Raw genomic sequence first — 21,688 nt, 5'->3', positions numbered from 1 at the left:
GTGAGTTCCTTGGAGACAAAGCCACGCTTGAGCCTCCTTTAGGCCCCTGGCACCAGCAAAAGACCTGGTTAGTACCTCAAGCTGAGTGAAAAATGAATAAATATTCAGTGTTGTTCATCACCTTCCATGGGTCTTTAGACCCCAGCTGGAGGAAACTCAGCTCTTCCAGGAATAAATGCCCTTCAGTTCTGATCCTTTTTCAGGAGCCATTTCCCACCTTGTAGCTAAAGTGAAAATTGATGGCTCCCTCATTCCCTATCTCCCATCATTCAAACATCCATAACTCCAGAAACAAATAAGCAAATACCACCTCCCCCTGCCCCCAAATCTCTCTTGCTCTCTGGACAAGGCAAAGTTATGAAAGTCCTAGATTAGGCACTGGGTTTTCCATGAATTAACTCATTTCATCCTGTGAAGGAGATAACGTTAATCACATCTTACAATTTAGGACACAGAGGTCCAGTAAGGAGAAGTTGTTTTTCCAGTGTCACAGCCTGTAAGTTACTCAGGTGGGGTATGAATCCAGGTCTGGCCTCCCTGTGTCTGTGCACTTTGTATGACATCAGAGTTATTCACACATTAATTAGAAATATTGGCTATCCCAGGAGACAAGGCAAGAACTAAGAGTACAATAGGAGTTAAAAAGAGAAAAGGCACAGATTCAAAAACAATGGATGTTAACATCAATTTTCCACAGCTGCTGTTAGGGATGACAAATTAAATGGAACTGATGAACATTTTTTTTGTTTGTTTTTGGTTTTTGAAATGGAGTTTCGCTCTACCACTCCCAGGCTGGACTGCAGTGGCACAATCTCGGCTCACTGCAACCTCTGCCTCCTGGGTTCAAGCGATTCTCCTGCCTCAGTCTCTTGAGTAGCTGGGATTACAGGTGCCAGCCACCACGCCTGGCTAATTTTTTTGCATTTTTAGTAGAGACTGGGTTTCACTGTGTTGGTCAGATTGGTCTTGAACTCCTGACCTCAGGTGATCTGCCCACCTTGGCCTCCCAAAGTGCTGGGATTACAGGCGTGGGCCACCGCACCTGGCCCAGAACTGATGAACATTTACCAAAATAGGCTCCTCTGAATCTGGGACTTAAAATACTTGCTAATTATTTGATTTCATGGGTTTCCAACCTAATTGGTGTATTAGTTTCCTAACCCAACTTAATTGGTATATTAGTTTCCTAAAGTTACCTTAACAAATTACCACAAACTGGGTGGCTTAAAACAACAGATATGCATTATCTCACAGCTGTGGAGACCAGAAGTCTGAGATCAAGGTGTTTGCAGGATTAGTTCCTTCTGGAGGTGCCGAGGAAGAATCGGTTCCATGCCTCTCTCTTAGCTTCTGGTGGCTGCCAGTATTCTTGGCATTCCTTGGCTTGAGGCTTCCTGACTCTGATCTTTGCTTCCATTCTCACATAGCCTTCTCTTCTATGTCTCAGGCACAGAGCTTTCTCTTATGAAGACATCGGTCATTGGATTAGGGACCACCTAAATCCAGGAAGATCTCATCCCAAGATCCTTTCTTAATTACATCTACCTAGACCAACCCTGGGCCACAGAGACGCATCAGACCACCTTTGCCCCCTACTTTCAAATGAGGTCGTATTCACAAATATGGGAGTTAAGACTTGGTCATATCTTTTGGGGAGACACAATTCAACTTACTACAATTGGTATACTTTTTTTTCCCCCCAACTTTATGAACTTGAGGGATTTTATGTAAAGGATCCTGTTAGACTTAAACTCCAACCATTTCCTTCCAGATTATCTTCTGGTCTTTGTCAGTAACAATTCTCACTCTATCAACTCTTCATGACATGCAAAGCATCTGTTACCTTAGTTAACAATTTTATCTGCCCTAGGAGGTCTGCAAGGTTGGCTTTTTTTTGTTTGTTCATTTGTTTGAGATAGGGTCTTGCTCTGTCACCCAGTCTGGAGTGCAGTGGTGTGAGCTTGGCTCACTGCAGCCTCAACCTTTCAGGCTCAAGCAATCCTTCCAGTTCAGTCTCCTGAGTAGCTGAGACTGCAGATGTGCACCAACACACCCAGCTAATTTTTGTATTTTTTTGTAGACATGGAGTCTCACTATGTTGCCGAGGTTGGTCTCAAACTCCTGGGGCTTATGCAATCTGCCTGCCTCAGCCTCCCAAAATACTGGGATTACAGGTGTGAGCCACTGCACCCAGCCAGATTGGCCATTTTACAGATGTGGAAACAGGCACATCCAGGGCAGTGATTTGACAAAGGACACCCAGCTAGGAAGTGGCTGAGGCAGGAATTGAATCTAGAACATCAAGGCTCTTTCCTTGTATAGTTGCTGTTGTACAAGAGTTTCAGTGGCTGTAATCAGTTCATGCAGACTCATTTGTGACTTACTCTTGCCCTTAACTTTATTTAATGTGTACTTTTCCTTTGTCATTCTAATTGATTATCTATATAGTCTATATACTTGTCATGTTAATTGATTGATTCATTAATTCAACCACCATTTATTGAACCCTTACCCTGTGAGAAGCTCTGAGCTGGACTGAACTCTGGGCCACAGAGGTGGATCAGACTACCTCGAGCCTTGTCCTTGGGGGCAGCATATAGACAATGATCACAGAATGTAAGCAGGGCTGTGGGAGCCCAGAGTGGACTTCTAATCTAGCCAGAGGTCAGTAGAGGCTTCTTGATGTCTGAATTAGGTCTTGAGGATAAGCAGGATGCAATTTTATGCCTTGAATATTGGCTAATATAATTAAATATTAGGATGGGCATTTGATACTCATCTGTTGATATTAATGGTATGCTGTTAGCTTTCTAACACTCTGGTAAGCAGGCATAGCAGGTTTATATAACAGCCTTCAGCATAAATGGCAGTAACTTCCATTTGCCCAGCGTTGGGTCATTTACAAAACATTTTCACACTTCTCGTCTCATTTGCTATGACAGAAAGCTCTTTGAGAGTGCTCTGTTTATATTCATGTGATTTCTCTTGTCTTAGGTAAACTGAAAAATTATATTTAATTTTCCAATAAGATCATTACAAAAGTTTTTAAATTAAATGAGATAACTTTGCAATTTATAATCATTCCAATTGCACTGAGGATTAAACCAAGGCCTGGTTCTAATCCTAGTGTGGCCAATCCCTTCTTCTCTCCGGGTCTCAATTTCCTCTACTATAAAATGGACATGTGAGGGATGTTTAAGCCGAAAGATTTAATGAGATAATGGATCTTAGATGCCAGCATAATACCTGCTTCATTCAAGATCAGTTCTCCTAGCATGATCTCTAATGTCCATTTTCCTGTGATTCTAGAGCAATTCTTTTTTTTTTTTTTCAGATAGAGTTTCACTCTTGTCACCCAAGCTGGAGTGCAATGGCACCATCTCGGCTCTCTTCAACCTCCGCCTCCCGGGTTCAAGGGATTCTCCTGCCTCAGCCTCCCAAGTAGCTGGAATTGCAGGCACGTGCTACCAGCTAATTTTTTTTTTTTTTTTTTTTTTTTTTTTTTTTGAGACGGAGTCTCGCTCTGTCGCCCGGGCTGGAGTGCAGTGGCCGGATCTCAGCTCACTGCAAGCTCCGCCTCCCGGGTTTACGCCATTCTCCTGCCTCAGCCTCCCGAGTAGCTGGGACTACAGGCGCCCGCCACCTCGCCCGGCTAGTTTTTTGTATTTTTTAGTAGAGACGGGGTTTCACCGTGTTAGCCAGGATGGTCTCGATCTCCTGACCTCGTGATCCGCCCGTCTCGGCCTCCCAAAGTGCTGGGATTACAGGCTTGAGCCACCGCGCCCGGCCCCTACCAGCTAATTTTTGTATTTGTAGTAGAGACGGGATTTTGCCATGTTGGCCAGGCTGATCTCGAACTCCTGATCTCAAGTGATCCACCTGCCTCGGCCTCCCAAAGGGCTGGGATTAATGGCATGAGCCACTGCGCCCGGCCTAGAGCAATTCTTAAAGTAAAGCCGGCACACATGTGCCAAAGCTCCCAAAGAGATGCTTTGAAAGAGAGGTGGCGGCCGGGCGCGGTGGCTCAAGCCTGTAATCCCAGCACTTTGGGAGGCCGAGACGGGCGGATCACGAGGTCAGGAGATCGAGACCATCCTGGCTAACACAGTGAAACCCCGTCTCTACTAAAAATACAAAAAACTAGCCGGGCGAGATGGCGGGCGCCTGTAGTCCCAGCTACTTGGGAGGCTGAGGCAGGAGAATGGCGTGAACCCGGGAGGCGGAGCTTGCAGTGAGCTGAGATCCGGCCACTGCACTCCAGCCCGGGCGACAGAGCAAGACTCCGCCTCAAAAAAAAAAAAAAAAAAAAAAAAAAAAAAAAAAAAAAGAAAGAGAGGTGGCAAAGAAGCATGTTAACACAGCTGGGAGAAAACCATTGCAAAGTACAAGTTAATCAGATAGTAACAGGCAAAGGATAGTGTTTTGACACTGTCATTTTGACTCCGAGTTTGTTTTGATGGGGTTGCAGAAAAAAATTATGGTAGAAATAATAAACACAAAATAAAACTGACAATGGCTAAAGCTACACATGGTGAAATTTACTATGGATAAAAAAGCAAACTGAATGATCCCATCTTTGTTGGTAACACTGCAATCTGCAAAGTTATTCCCTGGGAAAATTCTACTTAGAAATAATCAATACAAGATAATCCAACAATGGTTCCAATTACTGTCAGGAAAAGGTAGACTTGGTAGAAATAATGACTAACAAAGAAATTTCATTATAACAGACCAATAATAAGTAAAAATTGATAAAAATAATAAAATATAACTGTTGGGTGAATCAAATTTTTTTCTTGTAAAATTCATGAAGAATATATCTTTTTTTATTTTTTTATTTTTTAGAGACAGAGTCTTGCTCTGTCATCGAGGCTTGAGCGCTGTGGTGCGACCACGGCTTGCTGCAGCCTTAAAATGCTGGCCTCAAGTGATCCTCTCACCTCTGCCTCCTGATCAGCTAGAACTTACAGGTGCGTACCACCACACCCAGTCAGTTTTTCTATTTTATTTATTTGTGTTTTTGAGATGAAGTCTCGCTCTGTCATCCAGGCTGGAGTGCAGTGGCACGGTCTCTGCTCACTGCAGCCTCTGACCCCCGGGTTCAAGTGATTCTTGTGCCTCAGCCTCCTGAGTAGCGGGGACTACAGGCGCTCACCACCACACCTGGCTAATTTTTTTGTATTTTTAGTAGAGACGGGTTTTTACCATGTTGGCCAGGGTGGTTTCGAACTTCTGACCTCAAGCGATCCACTCATCTCAGCCTGCCAAAGTGCTAGAATTACAGGCGTGAGGCACTATGCCAAGCCCAATTTTTCTATTTTCTGAAGAGATGGGGTCTCACTATGTTGCCCAGGCTGGTCTTGAACTCCTGGACTCAACAGATCCTTCAGTCTTGGCCTCCCAAAGTGCTGGGATTATTGGCATGAGCCACTGCAACAAGCTGCTAAATAATATATCTTGAGGCCGGGGGCGGTGGCTCACACCTGTAATCCCAGCACTTTGGGAGGCCGAGGCAGGCGGATCACGAGGTCAGGAGATCGAGACCATCCTGGCTAACACGGTGAAACCCCGTCTCTACTAAAAATACAAAAAAATTAGTCAGGCGTGGTGGCGAGTGCCTGTAGTCCCAGCCACTCAGGAGGCTGAGGCAGGAGAATGGCATGAATCCGGGAGGCAGAGCTTGCAGTGAGCCGAGACCGCGCCACTGCACTCCAGCCTCGGTGACAGAGCGAGACTCCGTCTCAAAAAAAAAAAAAGTTAGAAATCACTTAACTGTGCTATATCAAAAACTTATCCAGGAATTGAATTGGTTTCATAGAGTTAATTTCTTTAAAACTTTCATAAATTCATTAATGTTGATGTAATTCAGAGTTGAAAGTTTACATGTCATGATTTTGCAGTGATTTGGAGAGAGAATTCTCAAATGGTTAGATGAAGGGTTTGGACTGTAAGTGGTATTTTACAGTCTTTAAAGCACTTTCATACCCATTGTTTCATTGGATTCTCCTAATAACCTTATGAGGTGGCAGGGCAGGCGGGACTCATTCTTTCCATTTTGCGGATGTATTATAGAAACCGAGATTTCGAAAAGTTAAGGGACTTACTAAATGTCACCCATCATGTTTATGACAAATTCTAATTTAGGATCTGATTCCCAGATTACTAGTCCAGTAAGCTTCTCATATCTATTTATTCACCTAACTCAGATAATGCTTTACTTGCTGAATAGACCAAACTAGCCCATACTTTGTGCCACTAGGAGAAAGAAGTGGGGAAATGGAAGAGGAGAAGACGGGGTTTAGAAGAGGGCAAGGTCTGGCCAGGTGCGGTGGCTCATGCCTGTAATCCCGGCACTTTGGGAGGCTGAGGCGGGCGGATCACGAGGTCAGGAGATGGAGACCATCCTGGCTGACACAGTGAAACTCCGTCTCTACTAAAAAAAATATATATATAAAAAATTAGCCGGGTGTGATGGCAAGCGCCTGTAGTCCCAGCTACTGGGGAGGCTGAGGCAGGAGAAAGTCGTGACCCTGGGAGGCGGAGCTTGCAGTGAGCCGAGATCGCGCCACTGCAGTCCAGCCTGGGCGACACAGCCAGACTCTATCTCAAAAAAAAAAAAAAAAAAAAAAAAAAGAAGAGGGCAGGGTCAGTGTAACACTAAGGAAGAGACTTGTTTGTCACACACATAGCCAACGTATGTTAGGTATCTTTCTCATTATTCTCAGAAAAGGGAGAAGAGAGGCTGAGATTTTAAGGCTGGGAGAATAGGATGTAAAAGGAGATAGGCAGTTTGAAAAAGACAGTGCCTGATGTATTTGGGGAAAGTGAGTCCTGAGAAACAGGAGTCTGACTAGAGTGAAGTGGGGTGAAGCTAGAGATGCTGCAGCGGGATGGGGACTAAGTCATCCTCTGAGCTAAGCAACCTGGGCTTTTTCCTGTAGGCCTGTAGTAGAGCTATAGTGTCCTGGTGGTTCTTATAGAACACCAAGGAATAATGGCATATAAAATTGAAAATATCAAATCCTGCTGGGCGCAGTGGCTCATGCCTGTAATCTCAGTACTTTGGGAGGCTGAGGTAGGCAGATCACTTGAGTCCAGGAGTTTGAGACCACCTTGAGCAACATGGTGAAACCCTGTCTCTGTAAGAAGAAAAAAGAAAAATTAGCTGGGCATGGTGGTGTTTCTAGTCCCCGCTACTTGAGAGGCTGAGGTGGGAGGATCACATGAGCCCAGGGAGTCGCTGCTGCAGTAAGCTGTGATCATGCCACTGAACTCCAGCCTGGGCAATAGAGTGACTCTGTCTCAAAAAATGAAAAAAGAAAAGAAAACATCAAGTCAAACAGGGCTTAAAGGAAAAAAATCATGAAATCAAAAATAATCTGATACTACATTCTGTATTCTAGAAGAGCTGGACACAGGTGTCAGAAGAAGAGAAAAACTTTTTAAAAGTGAAAGACATATAGTTTTGTGTAGGCAGAGCTTCATAGGCCCTTTACAATAACTCTGTATCTCTCTCTTCACTTCCTCTCCCCACCGTGATCTCTGGCCAACAGATTAGAAACCACTGCTGTAAGAATTCAGATAAGCCGGGAGTGGTGGCTCACGCCTGTAATCCCAGCACTTTGGGAGGCTGAGGTGGGCAGATTACCTGAGGTCAGGAGTTCAAGACCAGCCTGGTGAAACCCCATCTCTACTAAAAAAAAAAAAAAAAAAAAAAAAAAATTAGATGGTGGCACGTGCCTGTAATCCCAGCTACTCAGGAGGATGAGGCAGGAGAATTGCTTGAGCCCGGGAGACAGAGGCTGCAGTTAGCTGAGACTGCGCCGCTGTACTCCAGCTTGGCCGACAGAGCAAGACTCTGTCTCAAAAAAAAAAAAAAAAAAGAATTCAGATACAAGGAAAATCAGTGTGTCTAAATATGTTCTAGGGAAGGTAGGACTTTGGCTTGAGTTTGAAGAATAAGAGAAAAGGAGAAAATGGGTGTGGAAAGACCAGAAAAGGAAAAATTTTGAGAAGGCGCATTGAAAATTGAGAAAATTCTCCCTTCTAACTTTATGAATTGGAAGTGACTACTATTATTTGTTTTAAGAGTGTAACTATTTTTTTTTTTTTTTTTTTTTGAGGCGGAGTCTCGTTCTGTCGCCCGGACTGGAGTGCAGTGGCCGGATCTCAGCTCACTGCAAGCTCCGCCTCCCGGGTTTACGCCATTCTCCTGCCTCAGCCTCCCGAGTAGCTGGGACTACAGGTGCCCACCACCTCGCCCGGCTAGTTTTTTTTTTTTTTTTTTTTTGTATTTTTAGTAGAGACGGGGTTTCACTGTGTTAGCCAGGATGCTCTCGATCTCCTGACCTCGTGATCCGCCCGTCTCGGCCTCCCAAAGTGCTGGGATTAAAGAGTGTAACTATTAAAACCAGGCAGGCACAGTGCTGAAGCGTGAATGAGGCAATGGGAAGTCATGGAAAGCATCTACGCAACAAAGAAAGGTTAGATTTGGAAATTATGTTTTGTGGAAGTAGTACGGCTTAAAAAATTGTCCAGGTGTAGTGTGGCTCACGCCTGTAATCCCAGCACTTTTGAGAGCTGAGGCAGGAGGGTCTCTTGAGGCCAGGAGTTTGAGACCAGCCTGGGCAATATAGTGACACTACGATCTCTTACAATTAAAACAAAACAAAAAACAAAACAAAAGAAAACAAAAAACAGTTGTTATGTGCTCCTTTTAAACAATTCAAACAATATGAAAATAAAAATTACAGCCGGGCACGGTGGCTCATGCTTGTAATCCCAGCACTTTGGGAGTCTGAGGCGGGCGGGTCAGGAGGTCAGGAGATCGAGACCATCCTGGCCAACACAGTGAAACCCTATCTCTACTAAAAATACAAAAATTAGCTGGGCGTGGCGCGCGCCTGTAATCCCAGCTACTCAGGAGACTGAGGCAGGAGAATCGCTTGAAACCGAGAGGCAGAGGTTGCAGTGAGCCGCAATCGCCCCACTGTACTCCAGCCTGGCTATAGATCCAGACTCCGTCTCAAAAAACAAAAATAACCTACGTGCAATCTGACACCCTTTCCCCCAAGATAATCGTTGCTAATATTTTGGCGAACCTCTTTCCTGAAATCTCTCCATGCTTACAGAATATTGTGTCAAACATCACATAAATGTACCCGTGTAGACACGCTGTTCTGTAATGTTTTTTTCCCTGAAGAATAAATTGTGAATAGCTTTTCATATCAATAGATTTATATCATCATTTTAAATGGCCCCTTAGTATTGCATTGTATGTATATGTCACGCCTTATTTAAGCAGCACCCTATTGATGAACATTTACTCCCCCCATAATTAACTACGTCATATAACAACTTTGTGCATTCATCTTTTCGAAATTGTTCGATTATCTTTTTAAGGTAAATTCTTAAAAGTAATGGAGCTGGGTCAAGAAGTATGGGCTTTGTCGTTTGGATTCAAGTTGCCGAATCGTCCTCAAATTTCCAGGGAGACCAGCGAGAAAGATCCGGCATTAGTTCTGGTGAAAGACAACTGAAACAGAGATGGCGAGGGAAGAACAGAATTACAGGTGATCTAGCCCATCAAGGCCCATTCTCGGTGGGCTGGCATATTCCTTCCCTTAACATGGAGGAAGAATCAAGAACTGCATTTCCCAGCATTTCGCAGGGACCACACTCCCTGGGAACTGTAGTGTCGGGTCTGAGAAGGGTCCGGAAGGAGAATGGGAAGCTGAGGGGCATGCTGGGAGGTGTAGTCGCGAGGGGGGCGGCGAGAGAGAGGAGAGAGAGAGGAGAGAGGAGAGAGAGGAGAGAGAGGAGAGAGAGGAGAGAGGGAGAGAGGGAGAGAGGGAGAGAGGGAGGGAGGGAGGTGTGTGTGTGTGTGTGTGCGCGCGCGCAAAGCGTGATGGAGACGTTGCGAGTACGGCCCCTGGGGGATGGGGCCTCGGGCGACCTGACTTTCCTCACAGGTGGTCTTTGAGTCTACAGAGTCTGCCAGCGGATGGTTGGCTTTATTCCATTGTGCGTGACCGGAGAGGGCGCGGCCCCTCTGCACCGGGCTGGCGGCGGCAGGCTCAGGCCGCGCGCGGGCTAAAGCAGGGCATGCCGGGAGTTGTGGTCCCGGCGCTCTGAGGCTGTGGGACGTGTCGCAGCGCGGCGCCGGCTCCTCCTTCCCTGCCCTTCTCCGCGGTCCCCCGCCTCCTCCCTCCGTCTCCTCCTCCCTCGCCCGCAGCCGAGCGTCCCCTCCCCCAACCCGTCGGGCTCCTCGGCGGCTACTGCAGAGGATTCAGAGCCGAGTCGCTGAGGAGGAGGCGGCTCTGGTCCCCGCGCGCCATCCTTCACCCTACTGGACACGGGCGAGGGAGCGAGAGCGTCGCCGCCGTAGCCTCCGGAGAAGACAAGGGCATCGCCGCCTCAGCCGCCGCCGCCGCCGCCGTTTTCGCCTGCAGCTGCTCACCGGTGAGGAGACTCCCCCCGCCACCCAGTCCGCTGGTCCTGAGCCTGGGCCAGTGGCGCTGGCGAGAATGAGAGTGGGGGCTGCGGAGCCCCCGTGCAGGTTGTGGGGAGGGGGTTCAGGTCGCGATGGAACGGCGGGCTGGTGGGGGAGACTTGTCCAGGCGCTGGCTGGGGGTGGGGTGAGGGTGGACCCAAGCAGGTTGGGGGGCGGGCGACCAGGGAGGAGGACTTTTGATGGAGAATAACAACCTGGGACAGGAGAGTGGGATGGGGGCGTCGGGTTGGAATTCGGGTTGGTCTTGGGGCGAGGTGGAAAATGAGACTAGGGTGGGATGGCTTTTAATGGGGGAGGGGACTGAATGAGGGTGGTGATTTGGGTTTGGCCTGGAGCAGTTGACAGCTTGGGATCTGAGCTGGGGTGAGGGGTAGGGGAATGATTTCAACGGAGAGTGAGTGGCATGTACAGGGTTGAACAGGACCCTGCGGAGTGTTAATTCAGGAGGGTGGAATTTGGGGTGGACCTGGGGCAGGATGATGGAGGTGGCAGGAGTTGGGGGTGAGGGGCTTGGCATGGGTTGAGACCTGAGCTTGAAGTGGGTGTTTGTCATCTGGGGCTGGTGGAATTTGTGGAGACTTAAGGAATAGCATGGGTTAGGATAGAGCAGAGGAGTGCAATTTGGGGGTTTCCTGGGGTGGGCTGATGGAGGTTGGAATAGGAGTTGGTGGAGGTGAAACATTCAGTGAGGGGAGTGTGATGGTGAGCTGGCAGGAAGGGGTCACATTGGAAGTCAGGCCCGAAATGGGAGGACAGGGATGGAAATGGAGTGTGGGGCACAGTGGGTTGGATTTAGGGTGATCTTACAATCACTGGAAAGGGCATGGTGGCTCCTTGGTTGCAGGGTCAAGGCAGAGGGCACATAAAACATCACTGGGCTGCATTCATTGAAAGGATAGTGGCAGGGGTGAGCAAAGTTGGGGGGTGGTATCTTGAAGAAAATGTCCCTTGGCCAAGGTGGCAGAGGGAGTTTTGGAAAAGGACTTTCGGAGATGAGCTGGTAGGCCTGGGGAGGTGGTTGCTGATGGTGAGGTGGCACAGGGGAAATTTAAGGAATGGGAGACCTGGAGTTGTTGGTATGGATGGGGCAGAGAGGATGGAGAGGGACAGTGAGCTGTGCCGGAGAGTGGGGTGGAAATGGGTTGGATTATTTTGGAGATGAAGAATTGGGATGGCCTCCAAGAGACACGTGAGGGTTAAGGGTTGGAATACTTAAATGGACAGCCTTGGTGGCTGTGGTTGGGGGAGAGGCAGTAAGCCTGTTAGAGGGGACTTTGCAGGGGACACAGAAGAGAACATCTCATTCTTAGGGGCCATTTTAATCTGTTCGGTTGATCTTTTTGTTTGTTTTATTTATATTAGTATAATTTGGAAGTCAAGTCAGCCCAAAGGGTAAAGTTGAAAGGGGATTTAGTTAAGGTAGAATTAAGGAGGGGAGGGTGTCTTCTGTTATTTGTATATCATAAAAAGTAAGTTAGGGGAAAAGGAGCATACTTCCAAACTAAAGGTGGGAGAAGATAAACTGAAATATAATAGATATCTTTCTATATAATGTCTCTGCCTTTTCCTTTCCCCTCTCCTCCTGGTGCATTTAAAAACTATACCTGGAATTTGAAATTTAAATAGATTGATGAGCTTGAGATTGTTAAGGGTGCATTCCTTGCTTGAGAACTAATGAGTAAGCCTGAAAAATATGAGACTGAATTTATTTTGTAGGTAGGCAACATGCACATAGGCAAAAAGAGCTTGGGTCTTTTTTACCCCCTTTTTAAATTGATTGCTTGAAGACGCCATTTGTTAGTGTCCTGGTTTGCAAGGCAATTAGGCCCATCATTGTATTGCAGGCTAATAATCCTGAGATGAGTCTTGGCACCACTGCTTTATGTAAACAGAGAGAAGACAGGAAATATGGAAATGTCATAAATATTCATTGGTGAGATGGTTTGGTACTGATGGGGTTTTTCATATGATTGTCTTTTGACATTGATAAGATTGAAAATAATTGGACTGTATTTCTAAAGATTGAATTTTCTTCCAGAGGAATTCAGGTGATCAGAATTTTGTCAGATGTGAATAAATAAAGCATATTGAGTCATTTTATTTTATTTTTTAGAGAATAATGTTGATGTAGGTGCATTGTGTTAACTACAGAAACAATATCTCCATCTATTCATCAGAAATTCGATTTAAACCTTAGCGATATGCTCATTCTTAGGGCAGAATGGTGATAATGGAAGGTACGCAGGAGTGTAAGTGGAGGGAACATCATTAGAGAAACAGTTTTCTGGACCTAATTGCATTAACTGTTATAATATGTTAAACATAAAGTGGCTGTTGATTAGAGCTCAGACTGAAAAAAAATGAGGAGGGATGTAAAGAAGATCAAATTGGCACCATTGGGATTGAAATAATTCTTTTTATTTTTGTTCAAGCTTCAGAGTTTAACTCACAAACAAACCATTTTCCTTGGCTTTCCCAGTTGAGCACATAAAAATACCATTTAGAATCTTTTTTTTTTTTAGCTCCAAAATGGGCAGAATGATGGAAAGTTGGACTTATCCTTTGAATTGAAAGTGTTTTGTAGTGAGGAAGCTTTCTGTATTATAATAGAAATCAGGTTTGAGCAGTTACCTGTAATTCATTGAGACTGTAATCTAATGCAAGCATATCCCTCATAACTTTACTCTGGGGTCTAGACATTGTTTTTGCAGATCTGCGGGCTTGGTCTAGAGGCGGGATGTTTATATTAAAGCCCTAGCTTTTGAGAGTCCAAAATGAAAAGTAATTGCCTGGAAGAAATGTGTTGGTGGATTTTTTTTTCCACAGCCGTGGTCACTTGTGTAGTAGTAATGTGTTTTTGTATCTTTACCTCATTTGATCCTCCAGATATCTTGGTGAGAAGAGAGCAGATGGAGGTGTTGGTAGATAGAAGCCTTGGTGGAATGAATAGCCTGTGAGTTTAGGAGTTGAGTCCTGGATTCAAATCCCGGTTCTACTACTTGAAAGCTGAGTGATTTCAATCAAGTCATTAAAAACCTTGATTTTTATCACCAAAGTGCTGGCTCCCAGCACTTTGGGAGGCTGAGGTGGGCGGATCACTTGAGGTCAGGAGTTCGAGACCAGCCTGGCCAACATGGTGAAACCCATCTCTACTGAAAATACAAAAATTAGCCAGGCATAGTAGGTGCCTGTAATCCCAGCTACTCAGGAGGCTGAGGCAGGAGAATTGCTAGAACTGGGGAGGTGGACAGTAAGCCACGATCACGCCATTGCACTCCAGCCTGGGCAACAAGAGTGAAACTCTGTCTCAAAAAAAACAAAACAAAAAAATCCCCTTTCATATTTAGTGGTAATGGCTGCAAAACATTGTGAACATAATTCATACTACTGAATTGTACACTTAAATTTGGTTAAAAAGGTAAAAATACACAAAAAAACCTCAGAAACCAAAAAAACTTGCGCCGTCACAGTGGTTCACGCCCATAATCCCAGACTTTGGGAGGCTGAGCTGGGAAGATTGCTTGAGCCTAGGAGTTCGAGACCAGTGAGGGCAACATACGGAGACCCGTCTCTACAAAAAAAAAAAAAAAAAAATATTAGCTGGGTGTGGTAGCCTACACCTGTAATCCCAGATACTCAGGAGGGAGGTGGGAGGATTGCTTGAGCCAGGGAAGTCAAGGCTGCAGTGTGCCATGATCATGCTTCTCTGCACTCCAGTCTGGGTTACAGAGTGAGACCCTGTCACACAATCAAACTTTCATACTTCACAAGGCTGTCAAGGAGAACAAACCAGTTCATGTCCTGAAAACACTGTACATATATGAAATATCTGTTCACTATTTATTTAATGAATGTCTGCTAAGTGCCAGGGGAAATAAAAATGAACAGAAAGTAGTTGTCAAGGAGCTTTTAGTGTCATGGGAAAGATAGACAAATGAAATATGGTGAGAAAAATGAGGCAAAATAAATGCTGTGGTTAAATGTGGGTTTTGAAGTCTGTCTACCACTTAACTATTAGCTGTGTGACACTGGACACAATGAGCTCATCTGTAAAGTGGGGATAATAGAATTAATATCATAGGATTGTTTTGAGGATTAAATAAGATAATCAATGGAAAGCATTGAACACAGTATGTTTTTTAGTACATATTAAAAATATATTAGTTGTTGCCTTTATTGTTAGAAAGATAGGCAGAGGCTAGAATCAATAGCCTTGTGTGCCCTACCAATGAGTTCTTAGTATTGTGGTATATATTAATGAGGTATTATTTTGTATTATGATCTCATGTATTTTTGCATGTTTACAGTCTGGGAAGTTTAAACAGTTCTTTAAATACCAAAGTCCTAAACAGATGTTAGCGTTAGCTTCCTCATTAATGAAATAAGAAGAAAAATTATGCTTTGAGAGGTTAAATGACTTGTTTAAGGTTACACAAGTCAGTGGAAAAGTCTGGGTTACAGCCCCCAAATTCTAATTTGTCAACCCCATTTATATCTTTTTTTAAATTGTAAAATATGTCATATGTATAAAAGTATATTTAACATAAACCCACAACTTAAAGAATAACAAATTGAAGACTTTCTGCTTGCTACCCAGCTTAACAAAAAGGAGATTTCTAGTACCTTTAAAGCCTCTTGTGAGGTCCTACTTGATTGAGTCTCCCACCTTCTCTCTCCCTCAGAGGTAAACAGTTTGCTAAATTTTATGTGAATCATTTCTTTGCTTTTCTTCATATTTTTACCAAATATGTGCATATCCCTAAACCATATATTTTTTACCTTTGCAACTTTTTATAAATAGAATTATAGGATAAATATTCTGACTTGCTTTATTCTTATTTATTCTTATTTTTTAACTTAAAAAAAACTTTATTTCTTCCACCATTAAATAATGTAGAAACTAAAAATTACAAAAAGTAAAAAGCAAAAGTATTGTTTTTAGTCCCATTACCCAGTAATACTTTCTTTTTGTTTGTTTTTTTGTAGAGACAAGGTCTCATTATGTTGTCCTGGTCAAGTGATCCTCCTGCCTCGGCCTCCCAAAGTGCTTACAAATGCAGGCATGTGGCACCATGCCTGGCTGACAAATGCTTTTTGTAGAAAATATTTTGTGCCACATATGGCCTCTGTTGTTCTTTCTCTTCCCTTCTACTCCCCTTCCCTTTTGTTTCCCCGTCTCCCTCCACGTTCTTCTCCTTCCCCAAGCCCCTCCTCTTGCTTCTCTCCATTCTTTCTTCTCCTTCCCCTTCTCTTTCTCCTCCTTTTATGTGGTTTTAAGAATGTGAAAACTCACAGGCCGTACAAAAATAGGCCATGGGTGGGCCGTAGCTTGCCGACCCCTGGTATGTTAACAGAAATCAACTCAAAGTTGTAAAATATTGAAGAGCAAAGAGACTAAACCAAGTTCATATTTCTTGCTTTATTTTGTTAAATTTAGCTCCTTGGACAGTTATGCATATCTTTGGTGTTGAAAACAATGGTATAGAATTTTTTTGTCAAATTATGTTTATCTGAAAGTTTAACATTTTATTAAATGAGCCATTATTTTCTGTATGAAGACACTCTGAGGAAACCTCAGTTTATAAAGTTCCAGCACAACTCCTCCTCCTGCCGTTTAGGCAGGTGTCTGGGTCCTTTCAGAGTATGCCTATTTTATGATGATATAGGTTGTGCTTTTTCTTAGATATAGATGTTTTGAAGGAACCCTGAGGTGATATATTTTTCACAGTAAACTTCAATCCCTGGCTGACTTGAGATTATGATCTTGATTTGCCTTCTGATCATGTCCCTCAAGCTTGACGATTTCTGCTAACTTGTATTTCTTTTCTAGCCTCTGTTTTATAATTTTTCTAAGTATTTTAGTTTTCTAATGTGTCTTCCTCTATCTTTTGTGTTGATAGCAAATGTCTTTATCAGTAAATAATAGCTATGCTACTTATGCAAGTATAGTGGTACTATTTTATTTGATATATAGTTCTTAGGTTGGTCATGTGGCATTGTTTTCATTTTAAGGATGAAGAAATTAAGACTCTAAGAGGGTAGCTGGGTTCAGTGGCTCACACCTATAATCCCAGCACTTAAGGAGGCCAAGGTGGAAGGATCGCTTGAGCCCAGGAGTTCAAGACCGATCTGACCAACATAGTGAGATCCAGTCTCTAGCTGGATGTGGTAGCATGCACCTGTGTTCCTAGCTATTTTGGAGGCTGAGGTAGGAGGATCACTTGAGCCCAGGAATTTGAGGCTACAGTGAGCTATGGTCACACCACTGCTCTCTAGCATGGGCAAGGCTATGTCTCAATAAATAAATGAAAAAAAGATTCAAAAGGGTAATTTGTCTTAGGCCTTAAGACAAGTAGGGAATTAGTAGGGAAAGACAAAAGGTACGTACCATTTGAGTATCTATGGCAGGCAGTATGCTGGGTGCTTTCTTTTCCTTATAGATAGAATTTAATCCTCACGTTTCTACTGTATAAGGAATTGTGACCATTTCACAGAAGAAGAAATGGAAGCAACTGAGGCATATAATGATTAACTAGTTTGCATTTATTTACATAGCTAGTAAGAGAAGAAAAGCTCATATTTAAAAACCTGATCTGCCTGGCTCCAGAGCCATTGTTCTTTTTGTTGTACTGCATATAAATCTTCCTGGGTTTAAGCTGTTAAATCAGTAGTCGTCTTCTTTTTTCTTTTTTTTTGAGGCAGAGTCTCGCTTTGTCTCCCAGCCTGGAGTGCAGTGGTGCGATCCCCGCTCACTGCAACCCTTCTTCCTCCCAGGTTCAAGCGATTCTCCTGCCTTATCCTCTCGAGTCGCTAGGACCACAGGCGCGTGCCACCATGCCTGGCTAATTGTTTGTATTTTTGGTAGAGATGGGATTTCACCATGTTGGCCAGGCTGATCTTGAACCCCTGACCTCAGATGATCTGCCTGCCTCGGCTTCCCAAAGTGCTGGGATTACAAGCATGAGCCTGCGCCCAGCCTAAATCAGTAGTCTTCAGCCTTCTACCTTCTTAGGGTAGTATCTGGCTACTCTTTAGCATCACCTGAGGATCTGTTTAAAAAAAAAGACGTGTCAGTCAGTTCTACTCTGGACCAGTGTGAACAAAACTTCTGTAGGTGAACATAAGGCAGATGTGTGTATATTTATATAGAAAATATAAATTAAAAATAAATTATATTTAGGTACATAGAAAAAAAGGCACAAAATATATAACCAGCATTCAGATCAAGAAAGGAAACATTATCCCCTCCTCCAAGGAAACCAACGACTTCCAGTGCTGTAGATTATTTTTGCCTGTTTATGACATTTCATAGGTATGACTGGCTTTTCCTATATTACATATTTGTGAGATTCATTTACGTTCTTGTATGTAGGTATAGTGTGTTCTTGCTTATTGCTATGTAACAACAGTTCTCAAACATTTTGGTGTCTTCACATTCATATTTGTTGACGACTCCAAAGAACTTTTGCTTGCAGTAGCGCAGTCATGGCTCACTGCAGTCTTGACCTACTAGGCTGAAGCGACCCTTCAACCTCAGCCTCCTAAGTAGCTGGGACTACAGGCATGTGCCACTATGCCTGGTTATTTTAAAATTTTTTTGTAGAGACAGGATCTTGCTCTGTTACCCTGGCTGGTCTCGAACTCCTAGGCTCAAGCAATTCTTCTGCCTCAGCCTCCCAAAGTACTGGGATTACAGGTGTGAGCTACTGCCCTCAGCTGTGTTAGCATATTCTAATGAAAATAAGTATATTATTCTAAATGAAAAAAATTAGAATAATATTTTACATTTTTAAAAATCTCTAGTATCTTATTGAATCTGCCTCTGCATTCAGTCTGTTGCAGTTTGTTGTTTTGCATGGAATATAAAGAAAATCCAGTCCCGCATAGATAGGTAATTAGAAAAAGGAGGAATTTTTTTTTTTTCTTTTAAGAGAGTTTTGCTCTTATTGCCTAGGCTGGAGTGCAATGGCATGATATCAGCTCACCACAGCCTCCGCCTGCTGAGTTCAAGTGATTCTCCTGCCTGAACCTCCCAAGTAGCTGGGACTGTAGGCATGCACCACCACGCCCGGCTAATTTTTGTATTTATAGTAGGGGGGGTTTCACCATCTTGCCAAGGCTGGTCTCGAATTCGTGACCTCATGATCCACCCGTCTCGGCCTCCCAAAGTGCTGAGATTACAGCTGTGAGCCACCGCGCCCAGCCAGAAGGAGGACTGTTTTTATGTAATTGTGGATATTCCTCTTTGATACTACCCCAGTCATGTCCAGCCCTTTGAATGTGAGAACTTTTTTGCTTATCTGTGGTGGATATCATGAAAATTATACACACTTTTTTTCCTTTTCTTTTCTTTTTTTTTTAAGCTTATCAGCTATTGTTAGTGTTGGTGTGTTTTATGTGAGGCCCAAGTCAATTTTTCTTCCAGTGTAACCCAGGGAAGCCAAAAGGTTGGACACCCGTGTTACACCAAAACTTGACAATTGGTAGTTTGTTAAGGTTCATTGCCGTGTACAGTCTGAACCATATCACTGAGCTTTTCATGCTCTGTTACATTAAAATCCATTGGTCTGTTTTTTCTTTATTATTTTATAATTTGCTTATTTCTCCAAGAAAAACCATTGGTCTGTTATGTACTTTAAATAGATCTTTTATCCATGCATAATTTTTGTAGCATTATGCATTGGTCAGTTGGAAAATATTGGTTCACTGAGTATCTTAGTCTGCTCCGGCTGCCATAACAAAATGCCATAGACTGGATGGTTTAAACGACAAAAATTTATTTTCTCTCAGTGCTGCAGGCTAGAAAGAAGTCCAAGATCAGTGTTCCAGCATGGCCAGTTTTTGGTTAGGGCTGTCTTACTGGCATCTAGATGGCCACCTTCTCGATGTTTCCTCACATGGTGGATTGGAGAGGGAGAAGAGAGAGAGAGAAAGAATAAGTGCGAGTGAACAGGCAAGCTCTCTGGTGTCTCTTTTTAAAGGCACTAATCCCATCATGGCAGCCCCACCCTCATGACCTCATCTAAACCTAATTATAAATCATCTAAACCTAATTATCTCCCAAAGGATCCATTTCCAGCTACTATCACATTGAGGAATAGGGCTTCAATTTATGAATTTTGGGGGGAGGCAATTCAATCTATATTACTGAGTTATGTGGAGCTTCTTTTTTGAGACCAGGTTTCACACTGGAGTGCAGTGGTGCATTCACAACTCACTTTGGTCTCAACTTCCTGGGCTCATGTGATCATGTAATCCTGCCATGTCAGCTCCCCGAGTAGCTGAGACTTCTGGTGCAGGCCACCGTGTCCTGCTAATTTTTGTATTTTTTTGTAGAGATGGGATTTCACTGTGTTGTCCAGGCTGGTCTCCAACTCCTGGGTGCAAGTGATCCCCCCACCTCAGCCTCCCAAAGTGCTGGAATTACACATGTGGGCCACCGCGCCTGGCCATGTGCAGATCTTCTGAATTGTATAATGTTTAAGAACCCACATTTGTTAATATCACCACTCATCTCATCAGACAAGTCTTTTCTAATTTTCACTTGAAAGCTCAAATTTTATCATTGGCAACCAATAGTGACAGTTGTTTTCGTTGAAGTGACAGTCTCACATTGTTCATTTTCGAAAAATTGTCTGCCAAACATCCAAGTCTGAATAATCAAAATTTTTCTGCCAGTCGTTTTTTTCAAGTAAAAATGGTGTTTATGAAAAGAAGCAGCTAGTACAGCTTGCAACTCAATTACACAAGTGCTTTAGTGCTTTTCTTTGAGACAATTCTTGTGCCTTAATATGCAGCAGATATGCTTTATGTGAGGCTGGGTGCGGTGGCTCATGTCTGTAACCCCAGCACTTTGGGAGGCCGAGGCGGGTGGATCTCCTGAGGTCAAGAGTTTGAGACTAGCCTGGCTAACATGGTGAAACCCCGTCTCTACTAAAAATACAAAAATTAGCTGGCCATGGTGGCTTACACCTGTAATCCCAGCTACTCAGGAGGCTGAGGCAGCAGAATCTCTTGAACTGGGGAGGCAGAGGTTGCAGTGATCCGAGATTGTGCCACTGCCCTCCAGCCTGGGCGACAGAGCTAGACTCCATCTCAAAAAAAAATAAATAAATAAAAAAGGAATGCTTTATGTGTACATTCCATTTTTCCATTTCTTCACACAGAATATGAAACAGATGTATATTAGGATTAAGATTTAATAAAATTGGCCGGGCGCGGTGGCTCAAGCCTGTAATCCCAGCACTTTGGGAGGCCGAGACGGGCGGATCACGAGGTCAGGAGATCGAGACCATCCTGGCTAACACGGTGAAACCCCGTCTCTACTAAAAATACAAAAACTAGCTGGGCGAGGTGGCGGGCGCCTGTAGTCCCAGCTACTCGGAGGCTGAGGCAGGAGAATGGCGTAAACCCGGAGGCGGAGCTTGCAGTGAGCTGAGATCTGGCCACTGCACTCCAGTCCGGGCGACAGAGCGAGACTCCGCCTCAAAAAAAAAAAAAAAAAAAAAAAAAAAAAAAAAAAAAAAAAATAATAAATAAAAAAGGAATGCTTTATGTGTACATTCCATTTTTCCATTTCTTCACACAGAATATGAAACAGATGTATATTAGGATTAAGATTTAATAAAATTGGCCGGGCGCGGTGGCTCAAGCCTGTAATCCCAGCACTTTGGGAGGCCGAGACGGGCGGATCACGAGGTCAGGAGATCGAGACCATCCTGGCTAACACGGTGAAACCCCGTCTCTACTAAAAATACAAAACTAGCTGGGCGAGGTGGCGGGCGCCTGTAGTCCCAGCTACTCGGAGGCTGAGGCAGGAGAATGGCGTAAACCCGGAGGCGGAGCTTGCAGTGAGCTGAGATCTGGCCACTGCACTCCAGTCCGGGCGACAGAGCGAGACTCCGCCTCAAAAAAAAAAAAAAAAAAAAAAAAAAAAAAAAAAAAAAAAAATAATAAATAAAAAAGGAATGCTTTATGTGTACATTCCATTTTTCCATTTCTTCACACAGAATATGAAACAGATGTATATTAGGATTAAGATTTAATAAAATTGGCCGGGCGCGGTGGCTCAAGCCTGTAATCCCAGCACTTTGGGAGGCCGAGACGGGCGGATCACGAGGTCAGGAGATCGAGACCATCCTGGCTAACACGGTGAAACCCCGTCTCTACTAAAAA

The 21,688-nt window shown here is 43.9% G+C and overlaps 1 protein-coding gene across 2 annotated transcripts in view; it reads left to right on the top strand.

The window, feature by feature from the left end:
- The first annotated feature begins 9,902 nt into the window (after window positions 1–9,902).
- FAM168A (family with sequence similarity 168 member A) overlaps window positions 9,903–21,688 on the top strand; it is a 218,235-nt gene continuing 206,449 nt past the window's right edge. Inside the window, exon 1 of one of the 2 annotated variants that reach the window (XM_033206102.1) lies at window positions 9,903–10,461. The gene's annotated coding sequence lies outside the window, so the exon portion shown is untranslated. The remainder of the gene's footprint in view (window positions 10,462–21,688) is intronic. The other variant, XM_033206103.1, reaches the window with a different exon arrangement.

Source organism: Trachypithecus francoisi, unplaced genomic scaffold, assembly GCF_009764315.1.
Source record: "Trachypithecus francoisi isolate TF-2019V2 unplaced genomic scaffold, Tfra_2.0 Lachesis_group8, whole genome shotgun sequence".
Lineage (NCBI taxonomy): Eukaryota > Metazoa > Chordata > Mammalia > Primates > Cercopithecidae > Trachypithecus > Trachypithecus francoisi.
Note: the sequence above shows the minus strand (reverse complement) of the source record. Positions and strands in the feature narration are given on the sequence as shown.